Below are 23052 nucleotides of genomic sequence, written 5' to 3'. Positions count from 1 at the left end.
GGTGAGGAAAACTTGCGAGGCTGACTCAGTCCCGTGGCCCCATCCCAGTAGACATTGCTACACCCTAACGATGTCCTTCCACACAAGAAGCTGGGGCATCTGTTGTGTGGATGTTCATTTGTACAGCTTTATGGAGGTATGATTTCTGGGGTTTTTTTGTTGTTGTTGTTTTGTTTTTTTTGAGACAGAGTCTCACTATGTCACCCTTGGTAGAGTGCTGTGCCGTCACAGCTGACAGCTTAAGCAATTCTCTAGCCTCAGCCTCCCAAGTAGCTGGAAATACAGGTGCCTGCCACAATGCCCAGCTATTTTGTTGTTGTTTTTGTAGTTATCATTATTGTTTAGCAGGTCGAGTTGGAACCTGCCAGCCCCAGTGTACGTGGCTGGCCGCCATAACCGCTGAGCTACAGGTGCTGAACCAGAGGTATATATCACAGTCACTCTTTTGAAGAATACAATACAATGATTTTTTTTTTAGTGAATTTTCAGAGTTGTGCAATCCTCACTGCAATTTAACCATAGAACAATTCTATTGCCCTAAAAAAGAAACCATATGCCTATTTGCAGTCACCCTCTCATTCCCACTTCCAGCCCATGGCGGTCACTGAGCTACAACACTTTCTATCTCTACAGAAAGTAGAACTCAATCACTGCTTTCTATCTCTGACTTTTTTCACTTAGCACAATGTTTTGAGATTTGTCCATGTTTCAGCACGTAGCAATATTTTGTTTTCATTGCTGAGTAGTATCCCATCGTGTAGATATACCATAGTTTGGTTTGCCCAGGCATCAGGTATTTATCTGGGTTGCTTTCACTTTGCAGCTATTACAGAAAAGCCTGCTGTGAACATTTTGGTATTTTCATTATTTTTTAATTTCTTAATGTTTCCTTATTTTTTAGACAGAGTCTCACTTTGTCACCCTGGGTTGAGTGCTATGATTTCACAGCTCACAGCAACCTCAAACTCTTGGGCTTAAGATCCTCTTGCCTCAGCCTCCCAAGCATCTGGGACACGGATAGGATTTCGCTCTTGCTCAGGCTGGTCTCAAACGTGTGACCTCATGCAATCCACCAGCCTCAGCCTCTCACAGTGCTAGGTTTACAGTTATGAGCCATCCTGCCCAGCTGACATTTGGGTATTTTTAAATGAATTTGAGGTAGGATTTCTATTGCCACTTGCAGTAATCTTTAAATTATTTTTTTTTAAAGAATTTACCCATATTTTTGTTAAGAATATGGCTCCTGAGTGCTTCAGGAAATAATATTTATCAAAATGAGAACCTCAGTGATTCCAGGACATGAAATAGTTAAGAATCAGGAAGGGAACAGTTAGAAGGAAGTTTCAAGACTAAGCGATCTCAAGAGCAGCCGAAGCCCCTTCAGTGCCAGTCATGACCCCCTTGCACCCGCTGTGCAAGTGTTCTTCTGGCAGCCTCCGCACACGCTGCCTGATTTCTGCATGTCCTGCTGACTTAAATAACATGGAGGCTACTCAGGGAGAAGTAAAGTTGAAAGTGGCAGGGGGGGTGAACAGGTCATAACACGGGGAACAGAGTTGTCAGGCTGTGTTTATTTTCATGCCTTCTAAGACTTCAGCAACTGATAGGAGACGGTGGCAATTCTGTCATTGAGGAATGAGTGTATGGACTTGATGGGGAAGCAGCTATATCAAAAAATACCCTAACACATTGCCCCAAATCACCCAGCTGGAGCCACGAAATGTCTATGTCATGAAGAATCTTTTCCCTGGGAATCATAATGGTGGGCAGGGATATAAAAGGCAACCTGGTTTACAAAAATTGATGTTTATCAAGAGTAAAGCTCAGCATTCTCGTCCAGACTTTCCTCTAACTATGACTATAGCCTTGGGCAGGTCACTAACCTCTCTTGGCCTTGATTTCCTCATTGTAAAATGAGGGGAGTTGACATCTTGATTTCTGCCTGAGGTTTTTTTATCCCCTTATATCCAATTTTCTGTCTCTCTGATGACTTTGGAAACCCATATTTAAAAGTTAAAATGGTATCATCGTTCTGTTAGCAATCAATTTACTGATGACCAGAGACAAAATCTGGAATGCCAAGTGGTGAATAATCAGCATTTGGAGAACAAGTTTTAAAAATGCCACACAGTGTCCCAGTGGCACCCCAGCCCTGTGTTCACAGAGGAAAGTTGTGGTTGATTTTTCTACATATTCTCTTGTAGTTTGTTTAGCTTCTTTGTGTCAGAGCTGGGAATTGAACCAACATTTTAGAGCTTCCAGACCTTTATGGTCTCAATGAATCCAAATTGCCTGGAAGAAAGAAAGTAATCATCTGAGAGCCTGTGTAAAATAAGCCACCATAAAAAAAAAAAAAAACAAAAACACCTTCTGACTCACTGCCTCCCCCCAAGTCATTTTCCCCCTGTTTTTGCTTTATGGGTATATTCTTGTTGGAATGGTGAGATTCTGCTGCAGAAACAGGAGGAAGAGTGGCTAGAGTCTGATAGTAAATGGTGAAGCTGCTGGTCTCCCAAGAGGAAAGCATGTTCCTGTCGAGAAGAATGTCAGCGTGTCTTCTCCTCCCTTCCCCTTGCTTGTCTATGTCCTCTCTCATTTGTGAAGCAATCTGACATCTCTTGGCTAGGCTCACAGACATGGGGCCAGCTTCTGAAGGCTTACCACACTTTCATTAGGACTTTCAAGTACACATCTAACTGGAAGTCAGCAGTCTTAGGCCACTTCTCCATGGAGAGAACCAGCTATGGAGTTGGCAAGGTTATCTGATCCTTCATACATCATGCAGAACATTCCAGAGCCCTGGCAATTTGACTGTCCTTCAAAGCCAGTGGCCAGCCAGGTCATGAAAAAAATCTAGGGACAGATGGTATGAGACTGAAATCGCCTAATCACAACCCTGTCCCAAATGCTGGCCTGTTTCCTTGGCAAATCTCCACAAAGCTCCACAACACTCCTGCTGATCTTGCTGGAGGCCTTGGTCTTACACGTGGGTGCTGATGAGGAGTGGCACATTAAAGAGGAATTTGCACCGATGGCCTGTGGTTCCTCCATGACATTCAGAACCACACATGCCACTGGATGAATGACAAGGTCTCTTTCTACTGACAGACCATCTATTATTGAGAGATGACTTTGCATCACTGCGAAACAATTCTGGGCTAGAAAGGGAGCCTGGGCCTTGAAGAAAAAGAAAACTGCTGTAAAGTTTCTTTCTTCTGATTTTTTTATCTTTGAATTTAACCAAAACAGAGTTCAGAAGAAAAAACACCTGAAGTGAGCATCATGGGAAGATCCTGGCCTTGTCAACTGACTTACCGTTGCAGTCTGGCAACCTCTCTGTGCTTAACCCCTCTCATTCATGAAACAGAAATGGTCAGTGTTTGTGTTATAAACCAAAATTTGACTTTCCAGGCTGAATTCTTATGACTTATGAGCCTCTGAAGCTGCCGATTGGGGAATGGAAGCAGAGGAGAGGGAAGGGCACCCCCTGGTGTACCCCGGAGGGATGGCAAGGACTGCAGCTAACATCCCAGCTTTCAGAAATGCCAGCAACAGCGGATGGAGGAATTGAGATGCTTTCATTGGCATTGACTCCTAATCTGATGGTATTATTTTATTTTCATGGCAAAGAACTATATTACCTCCTTTCCTAAATATTTCAAAATGGTGGGAATAATGTATAAGTCCATAAACATAAATTACTTCAGATTCTACAAGCAAAAGATTTTTAAGAATACCCAGAATGGCATATTACATTTCTCCAAGCTCTTGTTCAAAAGGGCAAACTTAGAAGTCATTTATTGAAAGATGTTTGTCTCATTCTATCCCATTGTCATCCAAAAGGAGCCAGAGGGCAGAGAATTTGGAGTATAATGGTTTGTATTTAAAAATTCCTGCCCCACTGTTTATTACTTGGATAATTAAAAAGTGCCTGAGTTTTAGTTTTCTTATTTGAAAAAAATCAGCATGATAATTGTAATAATAATAATAGCAACTTTGAAGAATTATAGTGAAAATTAAATGAGTCATACACTTCTTAAATTATAAAGCCCTAATCAAAAGCTAGTTGTTATTATCTATGGGGGAGAGTAAATTCAGGAAAACATCTGGAAAATGTTTATCTTTTATATGAAGTGGTCATTTGTGTAGGATGTAGAGAAAAATTCCAAAAATAGCAAGATGAGAAGTGAGCTAAACAAATTCCTGTGTGCAATTGTCTCTTTCCAATTACGTCTCTAAAACTTCCTCAGTTCTTGAGCAGACTTCTCTATGCTTCGCAAACAGATAAGCAGGGAGACATTGCTGTCAAAAGAACTCAAATTTGTGCCTGAGAAAATCTCGTCGTCTCCTATCTTCTCCGACGCCTTTTCCTTAGAGATCAGATAGATTTTTTTCTGGCAAGATGTTCGTTATTCAGAAATTGCTTTGCAATTTCTTTCAACTTTTGCTTGCCTGCAAGTTAAACTATATCTTTATTTTTTTAACTATGCCTTATTTTCGGATCAGGGAAAGCTTTGAAGAATAGAAGCTGGAGTCAAGTGTAGATAAACTTTTAGCAGGGTACTGGCAAATATACAAATGGACAATGTTGTCACCATCGTGGTTGAGTGGAAGCAACTCATTTCTTCCTACTCATACTTCTGTTAGAAATACTGGAATTCTGAGTGTGTAAATCAATAAAACCTCTATCAATAGCATAATATTTCTTTAATAATTTATTCCTAACATTACTAACTGTATGCATCTATGTTGATCACATTCTTAAATGGATCACAGTACTGCATTTCTATCCGTGGAAAGAGAATTACCTATCCCTCTAGAAGCCACAAGTACCATGTGGTTTTCTTTAACTAATTCAAAGGGAGGAAGGAAAAAAGACAGGAGGCCAAAACAAGATAGTATAATGTTTAAAAGAAAAAGGGCCTGAGATTTAAGAGGCCTGAGAAGGCACGTCAAAGGGCTGTGCCTTTCAAAGTCTGTCTACACTGCCAAAAATCTGTATAAAACTTTTCATCTTTGAATTGCATTTGGCCATTATATGGTCAAAACAGTAAGATTGTTCTTAAAAAACTTCATTTTCACATGTTATAGCAGGCTTTAGCGATTTTGCTAGCTAAGCAATTGGGAACTTTTTCTCAGGCAGGTGGCCAAAGATACTTTTGAAATGCTGCTTCCAAGAAAAAAAGCAAATATAAAATATTGTCTACCAATACCAAGCATCTCACGAACTGCCTGCATCTCACATTACAAACACCCAAAGTACTCTGTACCTCCTAAATTTAACCTTTTCTTACTTATTATTCATATAACAATGGAGACTCTTCTGATATATGAAGCTATATGTCATAAATAGAACATGAGATTATTTATGTGGTCAGTAGTACTTATATATAGTATAGTCATATGCAATAAATAGTAACTTTTTTCCCCCAAACCTTTTTAACCCTTAATGGACAGCAGATGACAAAGATATATCTGGTTAATAATGGTAAAAATATTTTCTGGAAAAGATTCCCCAATCCTTTGTTTTCCAGAAAGAATCTATATCTTTTCATCTATCTATTTATTTAACTATCAGTCTTTACTACAACAAATACTTTCTGATAGAATAAGCAAGTAATATCGGTTTGGGAGAAAAATCCCAGTTAAAGAAATCCTATTTAATAGATAAAGAAAGAGCTAAAAAATATAGTAATTCCTTTTTGTGGCAAATGAGTTAAATTTAAAGCTCTTCTCTAAGGAGTAAATTTTCCATGCAAATGAAACTTTTGTTTTATTTTAAAATATAGTATTCTATTAATTTTGAATAATTATGGAGTACTCAATATGCCAATGTTTCTTCCCCATTTTATTCAGAATTAAGATAGGCCAAAGCTGTTTTATAAGATACATTAAAAGCACCTAAAGATATTTTAAATTCCACTAGAGTTGTCATTTAGTTACATCAGCTTTTTAAAAGATAATGTCATCTTATTCTGCAATAAATAGTTATGTATATTATACTGTTGGTTAATTTTTAAAAACATTTCTTAATGTAAAATATCAAAACCATTTATAGCCAAGTTAAATTCAAAAATCAATTTCAAATGACTGAAAATCTTAAAAGGTACATATTTTGGTTTTCTTGATTGCATCACCAAGTAATTTATAGCATTAAAAGTGCTCGAGTCATGGGGTTTACTCATACCGTGAAGTCTCATCATATTACTTCCCAAAGAAGCAAGAAAGAAAATAATTATTTATGAGCAGAATATATAGGTGAGAATGTTGTATAAGTGTACTTTAAATGGAGTACAAGGAAGCTGCTTTATAAGAAAATGTCTATAAAATGTATAATTTATAAGTGGACTCTTCTGCATTTGTAGAGTGACTATTTCATTTTCAGAATTACAGAAAAATCATACGTCCCTGCTTGTAAAAGACCAGTACCCTTCCTCATGTTCTGTAAAAACTTAAATGCTAAAGGCCAGCACTCACAAAATGCAATGATCTGTCTGCTTAAAAAAAAAAAAGACAAAAGCCAACTTATTAAAAAAAAAAAGGAAAAGAAAAAAACCTCACTTAAAATCTAAGTGTGATATTTCCAAACTTCAAAAAAGTAGAGTAAGTGAAATTACCAACTCTATACTGTTTTGTTGAAATCAATTCTAATCACAGAAATAAATTAAAATGTAATTTATACAACATAATAAAATAAGGATGGGGCTGCTTTTTAAGATTATAAAGCAAAAAAAAAAATCCTAACAAACAAAAAGCAACCCCCCAATTGTTTACAGCCCTTTTTCTTTTATGTATGTGTTACCATTAAAACGTGGGGAATTCATGCATCCGAGTGCTTGATCAATATCCATGGTGCACATCTTACAAATTAATTATATGCTAAGTATCTCTTTCACTATTTGGAACTCAGAACAGTTTTTTTTAGGAACAAATGTTCTTCTGGGTAGGAGGATTCTCTGGCTGGCTCACAAAATTCAAATAACCCACAATTTAGCTTGCTTTGTGTATGAATAGTATTTAAGGGCAATCAGTCATCTGTTAAAATGCATTCTATACATACCCTGTTTCCCCAAAAATAAGACAGTGTCTTATTTTAAGGTGTGCTCCCAAAGATGCGCTAGGTCTTATTTTCAGGGCACGTCTAATCTTTCCTGTAAGTAGGTCTTATTTTCGAAGGATGTCTTATTTTCGGGGAAACAGGGTAGAAAAGTGCACTCAATATTATATCTCAGGGTGCCAGAGGAGCTCAATCACTGGAGCCTGAGGGGGGAAGGACAGGGAGGAGTTACTCTTGACCACATGAACTCCTACATTTCAGAAAATTATTTCTAAAAGATAAAATCGTGACTCTCATACAACGATAAAATGAACTCATGTCAGAGATTTAACATTAAATTAACTTATGTCAGAGGGGAAAGTAAAATGTTATGATTAAATCAAAGAACTCAACAAACCACATAAATATTAACAATAATGAATGCTGGAAAGAATTTACAATGAAATGCAAAAGAGTCTATTCACAAGGCAATGATCAATTATATTCCACCAGACATAATACATTTATGTTCTATGGATAAAAATTATTTTCTTCATTATCCATTTTCTATAACTCACAGAACTATAAAATAGCTTAAGGAAACATTAGACCAAACACTCAGTAACTTTTATCTATCTTAAATTGCTTTATAATTTTCCCTGGCAATATATCCAACAATAGAATTCATTCAGGTCAATCACATCCCTGACGTTGTGAAATGAAGAGGAAATACTGAATTCCAGAGAGCAATACCTCCACTCTCCATCAATAAAGGCTTTACCAGCCCTGTCCAGAAAAAATATGCAAGCTACTAATGCAGCCACATACATAACTTTAAATTTTCTAGTAGTCATATTTTAAAAAGGAAAAAGAAACAGCTATAATTAAGCCTAGTAAAATATTTAAATAAATATGTATTTGATATGAAAGAACTATCAATGTGATATTTTATATTCTTTTTTCATTCTTACTCTTCAAACTCAGTGTTAAGTTTTACACTTACAGCTCATCTTAATTCTGACTAGCCACATATCAAATGCTTTGCTAGTTACTTGTGGCCAGTGGCTACTGGAGCCCGGGTCTACATAAATCAAACAGTGGTGAGATAACTAACTTTTGCATTGCTTGGAATAATTAATTAATTAAAACATTTTAGGTTTGTCCTAACCTTTCCAAACTCATATTATTTTCAAAGTAGCCAGGCTTTCAGATATCTCATCTTGGAAAGAAGTATGGATACCCAAGGAAACAATACAGGCAGACTTTGGAGATATTGTGGGTTCAGTTCCAGATACCTCAATAAAGCAAATATCAGAGTAAGGTGAGTCACATGAAATTTTTGGTTTCCCAGTGCATATAGAACTTATGTTTAGCCTGTGATCCCAGTTACTTGAGGGGCTGAGGCAGGGGGATTGCTTGGGCCCTGGAGTTCAAAGCTGCAGTGAGCTATGATCATACCACTGCACTTTAACTTAGATGACAAAAGAGAGACCCTGCTTTTTGGAAAAAAATGAAAAAATTATGTTTACAATCTACTCTAGTCTATTAAGTGTGCATAACATTATGTCTAAAAAAGTACATGCCTAATTTAAAAATAGTTTATTGCTTAAAAAAATACCAACGAACATCCGATCCTTCATTAATTTGTGACATTTTTGCTAGTAAATCTTGTCCTAATGGTGGTAACTGCTGACTGATCAGAGTGGTGATTGCTAAAGGCTGGGGTGGCTCTGGCAATTTCTTAAAATAAGACAACAATGAAGATTGCCACATCAATGGACTTTTATTTTCCTAAAAGATTTCTCTGTAGATCATGTGATATTGCTTAGTAACATCTTACCCTCTGTAGACCTTTCAGAATTTGAGCCAGTCCTCTCAAACCTTGCCACTGCTTTATCAACTAAATTAATGTAACACAGTAAACCCTTTGTTATCACTTCAACAATGTTCATAGCATCTTTACCAGGTAGATTCCATCTCAAAAATGCTTTATTTGTTCATCCATAAGAAGCAACTCCTCATTTCTACAAGTTTTATTATGAGATTGCAGAAAGCCAGGCCCATCTTCAGGCTCCCCTTCTAATTCCAGTTCTCTTGCTGTTTCCTCCACATCTAGTGACTTCCTCCGCTGAAGTCTTGGACCCCTCAAAGCCATCCAAGAGGGCTGGAATCCACTTCTCCTAAACTTCTTTTAATGTTAATACTTTGACCTCTTCTCATGAATCATGAATGTTCTTAATGGCATTTAAATAGTGAATTCTTTCCAGAAAGTTTTCAGTTGACTTTGCCAGATCCATCAAAGGAATCACTATCTGTGGCAGCTATAGCCTTATAAAATGTATTTCTTAAATAGATTAGCATCTTCTTCCAATAGAAGAGTGTTCCGTATTCGTGGAAATTCAGGTCTTCAGTATAGTCACCTTCATCAACGAGCTTACCTAGATCTTTCAGACAACTTGCAGTAGCTTCTGCATCAGCACTTGTGCTTTACCCTTCCGTGAACCTCATGAGCCAACCGCTGCCAGCTTTCAACTTTTCTTCTGCAGCTTCCTCATCTCTCTCAGCCTGCACAGAATTGAAGAGAGCTAGGGTCTTGCTCTGGATTAAGCTTTAGCTTCCAGGCTTACGCTTCTATCCAGACCACTAAAACATTCTCCACATTAGCAATAAGGTTGTTTTACTTTCCTATCATTTATGTGTTCACTGGAGTAACACTTCAACTTTTAAGAATTTTTCCTTTGCATTTACAACTTAGCTAACTGGCATAAGCCCATCTCAGCTTTTGGACATGTCTTCCTTACTAAGCTTAATCATTTCTAACTTTTGATTTAAAGAGAGAGATATGAAACTATTTCTTTTACTTAACACTTTGAGGCCATCACAGGGTTATTATGTCGTGTCTCGCATACACTGGGACCAGGGAGACACAAGGACAAGGAGAGAGACTGGGGAACTGCTGGTCAGTGGAAAAGGCAGGACACGCCTAATGTTTATCAGTTAAGCTCGTTGTCTTATATAGGTTTGATTTGTGGTGCCCAAAATAATTGTAATAGTAACATCAAAGATCACTGATCACAGATCATCAATATTGGTAGAATTGCCAAAATGTGACATGGAGACACGAGTGAGCACAGGCTGTTGGACAAATGACACTGATCGACTTGCTCACGGCAGGGTTGCCACAAACCTGCAATTTGTGAAAAATGCAGTATCTGCAAAGTGCAATAGAGTGCAATAAAACAAGGGTGCCTGGAAGAGGAAGTGGTCACCGGTGTGGCCCACGAATGTTCTCAGGGGCTTTTACTTTAGTTACCCCTGGGATGTGGGAAGGAAGGATTAACATACCGGGGCACGGCTACAACTATAGTAAACACAAAACTGCTGTGCCCATCACCTGAGCGTGACAACATCCATCAAAAACATTCACTTCATTCATGTTATCACTCCTGTGGGGCAAAGAGAGGAGGGATATTTTTCATAAGCCCTCCTTTGCTGCACAATTAGAGGAGACATTTTGCTTCTTTACAAGGGTATAACTAAGGTATATGCCATTCAGTGTTTCAGATATGCAAAGTTGTCCACTGGGCACCAGCAAATTCAACTCAAAGCTCTGTCTGGGAAGGAGAAAAGGTCCCTTCCCCCTCAGCATGGCCCCAGGAGCCCTGCCATGTGGAAGACCCCATCACCAGAGCCAGGAGGATGCGAGGAGGATGGGGTCTTGGATGGTAAATAGAAGTGCACACTGTCTTATCAGCCGGAGCCAGGGCGGGACTGCTCTGGGAACCCTCTCTCTTCAGATCAGCGTGGTCACAATCACAACATGAATTTATTCCTCCTCACTGGGCCTTCTATCCACAGGGATCACTGAGAAACAAATTCAAGTTCCAGGGTCACAGCCCACTGTGATCCCTAATAAAATTATTTCATGGAATTCTAGGCTAACATTTGGAATTCCTCCTTTCTTGTCATAGTTCTGGAGTTTTATATAATCTGAGCTAGGAGAACACAGGGCCGTGTGTGTGTGTGTGTGTGTATGTGTGTGTGTGACAGAGACAGAGAGAGAGAAACAGCGAAAGGCTGGCTCTTAGACCCAAGACACATCAACATATCCTCACCCCCCGCCCTTCTCATGTCCTCAGGACACTAGCAGATGGCCTTTGGTGCCCTCCTTCCCACAGTCACACTTTCTCTTGAACTTTCAGAAGAGCACGGAAGTCATCCTGTTCCCCACTGAGCCAACCACCTATTTTCACTCTGGTCGCCAACACTCGCCTTCGCCACCTCCGCCATGTGAATAATGGTACTTTCACCACCCAAGAGACACAGGCATCCCATTCAACTGGCAGGGTCGTCTGTGTTTAACATTAGCTGCTCAATAATAACCCATTGAAGGAGCAGGCCCTGTAATGTTTGTGTAAGGAGGCAGGCAATGAAGAAAAGACTCCATGTGCTGAATTCAAGAAGGGGGATATTTCTTTTCTACTATAAACAGAAATGATTATAAAACCAGAACGCAGAAAGAGTTCCTCACCCTTCACTTTGGCACAAGGGGGTTTCATTTCTCTGCAAGGCCTACTCTTTGCATGCTGACTTCTCCAGGTTTTTACTACATTCCAGGAAGGGAGATAGAAACCAAAGCAAATAAAGTGCCCCCAAAGGACCCTCTCCTCCCTCTGAAAAGCTCCTATTTTTAATTCTCTGCAGCTTTTAAAACAGTCAAGTGGGGAGGTTTCAACAGTCTGTGGTGGAAGAGAACGCCTGTTCTCTCTAAGGACACCCACTTCAGATAATCCCAGCTGGCAACGGGACACCAGGGCCAGGGCCGGGCAAAAGGGTTTTCTTGGCAGTTACTTTTCAGCACATTCTGTCACCACAAAGTAACTTTGAACAACTGTGTTTTCCTCTCCACAAATGAGCAGAAAGCAGGTTTGGAGCTGGTTGCTAACTGATGCAAATGTACCTGCTTCCCACGGCGTCTGGCTCCCACGCTACACACACGTTTTACTGGCATTTAGCGCTTTAGATAGAGACTTAACTTGAACCCAGGGATCCCTAAGCTCTTAGTAGGATTTCTCACATTCACCCCACATTCACCTCACAAGGTGGGTGGCAACCGTGAGCCCATCTCTTTCAGGTGAGGAGAAAGAGCAGACCCATAGAAACGGCAAATCATTTTCCCATGTGGTTTGGGGAACGTTAGCAGGAAGAGCAAACATTTCTTCTGTGACTCTGCCTGGTCTGTGGCCTCATCACTACTTTCTCCTGACCACACAATGCAGATGTCCTCCCAGTGGGCACAAGACATACGTTTATTGACCAGCCTCTGAGACGTTCATTTGGCGGCATCTCTTGGACTTCTGCAACATACCATGCCCCCTGACCCCTGAAGCCTCCCATGCTCCTGGGTAGGTCTCCTGAGGTTGACTCAGCTTGGACAACCTTCACACACAAAGCATAGCAGGGCAGAATTGCTGAAGATTTCCTCTGCCCCAACCTAGGCCTCCTTTGCAGAGCTGGCTTTGCAGAGCTGTCCATATACCCGCAGGGCTCACTTTTAGAACAGCATTTTTAGGGCAATTGGCCGTAGAAAGCGCTCAGTCCAAATGACTTCTCAGAGTTCTTAAGGACAGGACTTGAAGCCTGGGAAGGCAGAGCCAAACGAGCTGCAGGTGTGAAGGTGATGAGACAGACTCCAATGCAGCGGAGGTCAGGCAGCCCAGATTTCAAAGTTATTTCTACCTCCTAAGGTTACAGCCATGAAATCAAGAATTTAAATCTTTAGCCAAAAATGCCCTATTTCCTAACGCAGAGTTCTTACTTGGCAAAAAAGCACTTCTAAATGTCTCCTGCTCTTTCCTCCTCTTTCCAGCTTTTACAACTCATCCAAAGCCCATTTTCTATTAAAGCAGGACTGAAGCAATAGAAACAAAAAGAGCATGTGTCTGGGACCATCCTTTATCCCATTATTTCTTATCAACTTTGAATCCAATAAAATCTAATAATAATTCAGCCCATGAACTTGCTGCATAAACTGGGGAAATTTGGAGCATATGTTTTCAATTCATTTAAACATGGCTCATCAAAATGTTTCTTTTCTAAAAAAAAAAAAAAAAAATCTTTTGATGTTTAAGGAATTGTTTCCACCTTTTAAAATAAACCATTCAGAGCCTTTTTGGTTCAAAATAGGAAGCTGCAGAATGCTAAGAGAATAGGAACTCAAATATAGGAAGGTTCAGGGACAGTTCAAAACTCAGAGCCATGATTTTAGAGAGGGTTCAAAAGTTGGCATAGTGAACCTTCTCTTCCCTACCGACAAATAATAAATATCACAATAAGAAGAAGGAGAAAGCCACTGGGAAGCCATAACTTATCCTGTCTCCAGCCTTACAGTTCTCTCCAATAAACCAGTTCTTTGGAGAACTTAGGCTGTGCTGCCTGCAGGGAGCTGAGCTCCTCTTGTGTCGTAAATTACCTTGCTGGGGATAAGCTTTCCTCCAGGTCCAACAGACAGGCAGCTCTGTGCTTCTTAAATTATACTTCACCTGGCTATGACACCTGAAAAGCTAGAGGGAGAACGATCATCCCAAATTTGACCTTTCTATACTACCAGGTCTTTTTTTCCTAAATAAATAAATACACCAGGGAAAAAATGGGTAAAAAACTAGAGCTCTCTATGTGCTTTTCCAAAGAACACAAATTAATAGTACAGTGTTTTCAAACTTGTCTTCGCTAAAGATTCATTTTTAATTGCCGTGTGACCCTACATCCTTTCCCCAACTGAGATAATCATAGTGAAGCTTTACAAGCATAGCAAGTGAGAGTAGAAGGAAAGCTTAACTTTTTCCCTTTTTTCTCACTTTGCAGTCAAGAGGCTTGCTCCAGTTTTCCAGCCGTGTTCAGATAGGTACACATACAGACAGATGCGTACACACAAACATCGGGGAGCCCAGAAGGTTTGAGTAAATGGACCGCAGTGCCTTGAAATGTGATCAAGCCTCTAAGAGCAGCTATCAGGCCAAGAGAAATAACTCTTATCCGTAAAAAGTTCCATAATAAATCAGAAAGCCTTTTCATCCACGTCACTTGACATGATTAATTCGTCTGCTTTGACAGAATTGCAGCAAGCAGAACTGACATCACACTGGCACCATGAGAACGGGCCTTTGTGACCAAGGCAGGTTATCAGGCATGAAGGGTGCAGACAGGGGGCACACACAGTGGGCATCCTGGAAATGCTGTGGGCCAGCTTGGTGTGATGCAGCATGGAGAAGAAGGGAACAAAGATGGCAGCCTTTGCAAGTTGACAACACCCTGGAACCGGTCAAATCATCCAAGACAGTTAACTTCTTCCTTTCCTAGTTTGTTTCTTCCTGAAATTGTGCTTTTCTCATAAACTCTAGAGAACAGCATAGACCTATTTGTTTTTTGCTTCAGTATTTTACTTATGGAACACAAGATGTATACCATAGATAAGGAAATATACTCTTTCTAATGTCTGCACCTTCTGAACTAGCAAAAGCCAGTAGGATGTATGAGTGCCAGTTGGCTAAACTTGCATCTGCTCATACAATTTGTTTTAAAAAGAAAGAGCTTTTTACCAGGAGAAGGAACACACCCTTGATCCTGCCAACAAAATGGCTTTTAAATATCTACATTTTATTTATTTAGGAAAAAGGATTATGGTTACCACCTGTGAATCCTGGTGCTCCTTTTTCTGATATATTCTAATCCAAGGCTTCTATGGCATTGAAGAAGAGGATATTTTTCTCACCATTAAATCTTTATGTGAATTAACTCAGTGAATCCTATTTTCTCAGGAATAACACATCCCTAGTTTTACAGATGAATAAACTGAGACATGGACAGAGATTAACTTATTTTTCCCAAATTATCTAGGGGCAAGGGCTAAACTCAAACCCATTCCGGCTCTAGAGGGCACATTTTCAACTACCTTGCCAGGCCATCTATGTGTGAGCCACGTTTCATCAGTTAGAGAGGCTTTCTACAATAGGTATTCAATTGATGGTTGGTAACATGGATAGACCTTCATTCTTTACTTTTGTTCATTTACTTCATTCTATTTTAATATAATTGAAATGTAATACACATATATAAAAGTGCATACGTATTCAGTCCTATAAATTTTCCACAAGGTGGAAACAAGCACCCAGGTAAAGAAACAGATCATTTCTGACCCAGAAGCCCCCTCTTTGCCTCCTTCAAGACATTAGACTCTCATCCTGGGTTGAAATACCACTTCTCCTTTCATAAACGGTGCATCCTTGGGCAAGTTGCTTAACTTCTCTGTGCCTCAGTTTTCTCAACTAACAAATAGGGACATTAACTGAACCTCGTGAGATCATGGGGCTATAATACATCTAAAGACTTGGATTAGGGTAAATAAAAAAGTTCAGATAAACTCTCAGAAAGTACCAATTATTGTTGTTACTGAAACATTCCTCCCTTCTCTCAGAGACTGTCCAGGGAAGATCAGAGGATGCAAAGATAACAGAACAAGGTAAAACAGCAAGACAGAGGGGGATGAGGAATTCCAATCAACCATGTGCCGGATGCCAAAATAAGAAATGAACCCTTCTCTAGGCTGGGGAGAGGGTCAGAGCTGAACAGGTTGAGGAAGAACTAAGAGGACAGTTATCAAGTCACACAGAATCAACTTTCCAGAGTAAAACTATTATTCGAAGCAATGCATTTTCTCATCAGTCCTATCGCTCCATAATGTGCAAATACACATGTCAAAGAATGCTCTTTCAGAGGATCCATGAGCTTTCCACTCCCACCATGACCCTAATAGCTTACGGTTAGATGCATATTTTTTAACTTCCTATAGTAGAAAGAGCTGTGGGTTTTTTCCATCCAATTTGCAAATTAATTCCTCCTGCCTATTACACTTCGTTAACCAAATCATTTTAACCACAAATACAAAGATCCTTACTCAGCACAGATTTTTAAATCAATTTAAGTATCTTCTTCATGTCACATTTCTTTACATTTATGCATCATTGAAAACATTTTTTACCCATTTCATTTAGAACTTTTCAAAATTCTCTGCAGTGTAAATTAAAAGTAATTAAGCAGTTTAAAGCACAGATTCCAAGAACAGAAGCCCCAGGAAAATAAAAATCAAGACATCAAAATATTTACCAAGTTATCAAAGTTAAAAAAAAGAGAGAGAGAAAGAATAAAAACAGTTTGAGTAATATTACAAATAGTAGAGTTTTTTTCCACCTGAAAGGATGCATTTACTACATCTTTTTTGTGTCTACATGTGTTATGCAGACATCAAAATATTTACCAAGTTATCAATGTTAAAAAAAAAGAGAGAAAGAATAAAAACAGTTCAAGTAATATTACAAATGACAAGCATATAATAACAAATTGACTCCAACAAGGATTAACATAGTTTAGGTTCCCAACAGGTACGAAATAGATTGTGGTCTGACATGCTGACTTGTTAAGTTATAATTGGATTTAGGAAAACTCAAAATGGATAGCAAAAGAGGTCATGCTTGGTTCCTTCCCTTCTTCCGTCCTCTCTTTTCTCTCTCTCTCGTCCTACCCTCCCTCCTTCATGCCTCCGCAGTTTTTCTTTTCATATTTGGTGTGAGGTAAACAGACTGAAATGACCATTAAACTCTAACATGCTGTACACTCTCAAGTCCTAACAGACCTTTGTAATCTGATAGAGATGAGTTACTTACAGAGCTTTTCCACAGCGTGGCCACATGGCCCGCCAGACCCTCTGTCTAAAAGGAACAAAATGCTTCCTTCCTGGGTGGCTGGCTGTGGGCTGGAACAGTACATGATGTTCGAGATAAGAAAACGGAAGTTCCAAGCACTGGACTTGTGTGGTTTAACCAAATGAGGTAAAATAAGAAATTCAAAGACAGCAAGAAGCTGCCTTATTTGCAGCGTGCATCGGAGCCGGTGCAGGGATTTGGAGTTGGACAGCATTGCCCTCAGTCGTAAGTGGGAAGGTCTTGTCCTCACTCCTTAGCTCCATGTAGACATAAATATGAGAAAAGCTGCTTTGTTACCTTTTGGGGATATCGTAAATACCGAAGAGATCGTTATAAAGTGACTTTTAATGCCCTTGAGATTGCTGTGAAAGATAAAGTAAATTGAACTTACAATTTCCTATCCACTGGAAGGTTCTGTCTGCCCATTTCTAAAGCCAGTGATCCCCATTTGATCCCTTACGTCCCTCCAACCCTTTAGACAATTGGACCCCTTGCCCCTGCACAGGACACTGATGACTGTTTCAGCCACAGCAGCTGGCCTCCTGACTGTGACACTCCACTCTCCCAGCTTCTACCCCAGACAGGCTCTGGCCCCCACAGCATATCAGTTTCTGCCTCATAGGGACATTTCTGCTCAGTATATGTCCTTATGTGACCAGCCTGCCTCAACCTCTAGGTCAGCAGGGTGACAGACATGCCTGGTCATAATTGGATCTCTGGCCCTCAGTCAGTTCCTTAACTCTCTGGGTCTCCATTTCCTTGTCTGTAAAATGGGAAGAAAAAGACCTGCATCTAATGATGTCATTGGCTATATTCTTGGCTCTCCTCATGGACATCATTTAAATTCTCCCTCTGTAGGTTGAGGGACTCCCACCCAGTCTGGTCCCAGGTGTCAGGCTGGAGCTCACCCAGGCCTTACTGTCCACCCCCAGGCGAAGGTGTGGTGGGTGGAACAGGAACTAACCCTGGACAGGGTAGTGTCCTCTGCCCCCACTAATGCTCTGTCCCTGCTCTCAGGAAGCTACTGCTAGATAAGACAGAATGGGACCCTCCTCTCCTCCTCGACTCAGGCCGTATGCTGTCCTCTAGCGTGGCACCCTCTGATTAGTTTTTCAGGTTTTTCTTTCAGTAAAATGCGTTTGGGCCCAGACAGATGTATGTGCTTATATATTCATAAATGATACATGTACAGTGCTCTGCTAATATGTTTTGTGCATCCTGAAGACACATGCATGCTACACTGACATTTCAGAAGTATGAGGTAAAAATGTCAATAGAAAAAGGAATTCAATCATCTTTTGTTCATGTGTCCCAACAGATCATCCTGGCCTCCCTGCCACCCCACCAACTACCCATCTGTAGGAAGAGTATTCTGTGGAATCCTGGACATCCCACCTTTGTGTGAGATTTGCACACAGCATAACCCCAGAGTGGTTCCATCAGCAAGAGTGGGATGCTTGCCGATGGACAGAGTAGCGTCACCCCAGGTCAGAGTCAGCTGAAAGAATATACCACTTGTGCATGAGGGCTCCAGGCTCAGAAGGGTCTCATGCTTGGTCAATTCTCAGATGTTGACATCTTGAAAGTCTTAATTTCGTCTCTGAACTTGGGCTTCATAAACAAAGTCTATCGGGACCATGGAGCGTGTGTGTGAGCACAGGAAATGCGCACAATGTGGGTGTCCATCCATGATGCTTCCTGAGCACAGGACTTCCAGTGGAAGCACCACATGTGGGAGTGCAGCAAGACTCAAAGTGAGCACAAAGGAGAGTGTGTTCCGAAGCCACCTGCTTCCAGAGAGTGATGGAACGCACACGTTTCAAGAAGTCAGGTACACTATTCCGTTCTGTGCAGTGTTTTCACCATTCTGGTAAGAATGAACTACCCATGTGTGCACGAGCTAGGAGAACCAAATTGTATCATTCCCGTGATTCCGCACACAGGCTCTTATATTTATATTTAAAACTGGCATTACTCAATATGAAGATGAATGGGAAAATGTGTACTGATAATGTAAAACCTTAACTTTTCTTTCCTTAAAATGGCATTAAGGCACAAAGTATAGCACATTATACACACCATGACAAGCTGAGAGAGAGCAGGTATGAAAGAAAGAAAAACACGGTCTATGTTGGCACCTTTAATGCACTTTTTCTCCCAAGCTTTTTGAACAAAGTGCCCATGTTTTTCTTTTTCTCCATAACCAGCTCTGCCCCCAGTCCTCTCATCTGTCTCCGACATGACCGATGTATCTGTATCAGGAGTGAGTTCACCCCACACCGTTCTCTCACTGGAAGAAGGAGAGAAGACTTCAATCTGCCCTAAGAAATGATCTATCCCTCCAAGACTATGGTTAATCACACTCAGTTGATGCATGCTTTGTATTTTATTCATTCATTCAACAAGTATTTGTGTATTTTATCAACTTAAATGTAAATAATACAACGTTAAACATTTGCTCAAGGGAACTGGTACTTGTTTTACCCTGTTTCTGACACAGCAGAAAAGTCTTGCTGTCAGCATCTCAGTTCAAAAAAATACTACTATTGAAATTCGAGGCCTGAGCTCTGAAGGAACTACCCTTCAGAATTCTTCATCCACGCCCGGAAGCTAATGATTTCCAGAGGTGGCCACAGCAAAGAATTCATAGTAACATCGGTCACTGGGTCAAGGTGCACATCAAGACGAGAAGGTCACCAGTTCCAAATATTTCAGAGGTGAAAAGGTCATTCTTATAGATACTATGTCCTTCACATTCAGAACACCATGGTATGTGCTTTGTCATAATTTGGTGGGCCACCAGCTGTCACCCAGGAAGACTTCATTCAGGTGAAATTCTTCAGCCCCAGCCAGGTGTTATAAATTGGTTGATACTTTTTTCTGGGAGTAGACACGGGTCAGGTTATTGCCTCTGGAATGGACTAAGTCAATGGTTCACAAAGTATAGTCCTGAGATTCTCCTTGTGGGTTCATGCAATTAAAATTATTTTTGTAATAATACTGAAATATTATTTTCCCTTTTCACTCTCCTCTCACGAATATAGTGTGGTTTTCTAGAAATTACTTGACATAGAGATTCAATCTGATGACTAATGGAATGGGTGTCCTTGTTTTTTGAAAATTTCTCAATTTTAATGTCCAAATATGGTTAACATTTTAGGTATATCTTGGATAAACCAGGTGTATCTGGCTGGAGTCATCAATAATTTTAGGAATTTTAGGAATATAAAGGGGTCCTAAGACTAGAAAGTTTGAAAAGTGCTGGACTAGGTGAAGCAGGTATCCATTACCTTTTTTATGTCTTCAAAGATAGGACTACCCTCCCTTTTCCAGATAATTGGTTCCCACAGTCCCAGCAATTATCAGTCTGTTCCTTATAACTCACTAAGGAGGCTTCTGTGTCAATGACCAATGGGCAGATAACTACTAATTTGGCCTTGGTCACTTTGACACACAGAAAATGAAAGGTATATACCTACAGGGCTTTGTAGAGTGATCCTTTATGTGACACAAGCCACAAACTACCTTGAGTATAATTAACAGATTTTTGAACATCTTTGCACAAAGAAGGATCCAGTATATATTTAAATTTTAAATTTTTTTTTTAATATATAAAAGAAATCGGTCAAATAACTTGCATATGACAGAGAATATCCTTGGAAAAGGAAATCTCTACTACCTCCCAAAGAATGTCATCGACACACACAAGAAACTCTTCATGAGCACATCTGGTATTTAATATGTACCTGTTATAGAATAACCGATGCTTTTACCTTTTTATGAACTATGAGTCATTCCCCTGCCCTGGAGAGGGTTTTCTGAGCTTCATAAATATTGATTTTACTCCCTAAATTCTAACAGGTGGTTTCCTCAAATATGAATAATACTTCTTAACCTCACCCTTTATTTTCTATATTTAGTCAATGTATTTGTTGACTACCATGGAAAAAGAGATATTCCTTGTAGATGAACACTCCCAATAAAGCTTCGCCACCTCAAATCCCAAGACATTTATTCATTCAAAAACATTCCTGGACCATGAGCCGGGATTGTGCTGGGCCTTGAGACTATAGTGACAAATTAAGTCAAATTTGCCCTTAAAATTTCTCAAATCTAATAGATCTTCAATAGAATTTGTCCTAAAAATTTACTTAAGTCATATCAGAAATGGTGTATGTGAAGAAAGTATTAGAACTTATAATTTTATTTTTACTTTATTTTTGTGTATGTTTTATGATGTAAACAATGCATTCATTTAGTAGCGCATGTGTAAATTATAAATATATAAGAATACACATCTATGAGAGTGAATGCCCATTGTTTTTTTGGTTTTGGAGGGTTTTTTTTGGAGACAGAGTCTCACTCACTTACCCTGGGGTTGAATGCCATGGTACCATTGCTCACAGAACCTCAAAGTCTTTGGGCTCAAGCGATTCTCCTGCCTCAGCCTCCCAAATAGTGGAAATACAGGCATCTACCCAGCACCCGGCCAGTTATTTTTTTTTTTTTTTAGAGATGGGGTCTCGCTCTTGCTTAGGCTGATCTCAAACTCTTGAACTCAAACAATCCACTTGCCTCGAACTCCCAAAGTGCTAGAATTATAGGCATGAGCCACTGCAACCTGCCAGTACCCCCAAATTTTTGCTGACAAGATTTGCAACTTAAAAGCTTACAGACATTGATCGAACACATGCTGCTAGGCCTTCTTTTTTAAAAAAAGAGTGAGTCATCCTCATGAACACTTCCTTGGTTGCTCAGCAGCTGCCTAGAAGTTCATCAAAAAATGATCTATGTTTTTATCAGGGACAGCTGTCAGAGAATTTAGAGATGATCAACTGGAACCTTTTATTGTACAAAAGAATGAAGACCCAGAGCACTAAATGGGTTGTCTAAGCAATTTCCCAGTTTGGGAAGGTATCAGTAGTGTTTTTCAAAGTGTGATTGTGAGTCAGCATCACACTAGGTAAAACCTTGTGAAAATGCAGGATCTTGGGCTAAGGATACAGATGTTTTTGGTCAGAATCTTCTGGCTTATTATTTCTTGCAAACAATCCTATGATTGGAGAGCCACGAGAGCTGGATCACTGGGTGATTCGCAAACATCCTATGATTGGAGAACCAGGGAGTTGGAAGCTGGAGACCTGGCCAAGGTCTCCCTGAGAGCTCTCTCCTTCCTACACATTGTCTCAGCTTTTAGGAGCAAGAACTATGGTGTTGGGTACCACAATGATGCCCTCGGGGCTTTCCAGATGTGCAGAGCTCTTTGACCTGATATAAATAGCTGTGGATTGTGAATTTTGAAAATTCTGGGGCTGCTTTCTTGGGACTTGTTTTTGACTCTTCCTTTGATGTAGGGCTGTTTGCCTTCAGTGTGATTGCAACTAATCTCTCTGACCTCCTTCCTCGCCCCCCTCCGATATTCATTCTGCTTTTAATTCATTGTGGGTTGAGAAACTGAATAAATGGGCTTGTTAGGAGTGCGTGTTAATTAAGAGTCAATCAGACATAGTTAAAGGGCACTGATTTGTGACTGGTGTTTCCGCTGCTTGGAGCCTGTTTTGCTTCCTTCCTCCTTCTCAAGCTGAATTCCAGAAGGCTGAGGTTGAGGGACGTCTGACCTATGGTTAAGTGGGGCACTAGGATATTTACTTTCTTGTCACATTTCACTTCTGTCAAAGCTCTGAGAGTCTGGTGGGCCCCCAGAGAAGCCAGTGTGCTTAATGATTCAGGACACCTGGGTCTGACCCACTCCTCCTCCATTTCTCTAGGCTCAAAGTGATTTACAGAAAGAACAGGAAGAGGAGACAGGGTCCAGGAAGCAGGAAGAAGGGCCCATTCTCCAGGGTGGACCAGGAAGTAGGAATCGGTGTTTCTGAGAGACACACTAATTTCCAGTTCAAAAAGGGGCTAGGTCTGTTTCCCTGTAATTGCTGCTGGAAAACTCAGCCATGAAGCCCACAAGGGCTAATCTGGCTGGGGGTGAGGCTGCTTACAGATGGGTGTGGGGGAGTGAAGGGGCATCTTTAGCCTAGAAGGCATGGTCCATATATTTAATACTAAAGTTCATTCCATGCAAAAAATACTGCTATTTTTTTAAAACACCTTCAATGTATAATATCTTTAGCTTAATATCTTTAGTTTAAGTTCTATGTGGCTGTGATGCCATCGTTAAATAACATCAGGACAATTACAAAGGTCATAAAATGTTAATCTACATCTTGTATTAGAAAATAAAAATTAATTGTCCTCACAATACTC

General features: G+C 40.0%; 1 long non-coding RNA gene and 1 pseudogene across 1 annotated transcript; one reads left to right on the top strand and one right to left on the bottom strand.

The window, feature by feature from the left end:
• Window positions 1-1995: 1995 nt before the first annotated feature.
• LOC128560357 (uncharacterized) lies at window positions 1996-16944 on the bottom strand. Its single transcript, XR_008372939.1, has 3 exons — window positions 16756-16944; window positions 7061-7260; window positions 1996-2292 (listed from the first exon to the last, which is right to left on the bottom strand). It is a non-coding gene; the product is annotated as an uncharacterized LOC128560357 (long non-coding RNA).
• A 1487-nt stretch (window positions 16945-18431) lies between these two features.
• Window positions 18432-23052, top strand: part of LOC128598290 (nibrin-like) — a 164732-nt pseudogene continuing 160111 nt past the window's right edge.

The sequence above is a fragment of the Nycticebus coucang genome, chromosome 11 (assembly GCF_027406575.1).
Source record: "Nycticebus coucang isolate mNycCou1 chromosome 11, mNycCou1.pri, whole genome shotgun sequence".
Taxonomy (NCBI): Eukaryota; Metazoa; Chordata; class Mammalia; order Primates; family Lorisidae; genus Nycticebus; species Nycticebus coucang.
This window is presented reverse-complemented; position numbering and strand designations above follow the sequence as displayed.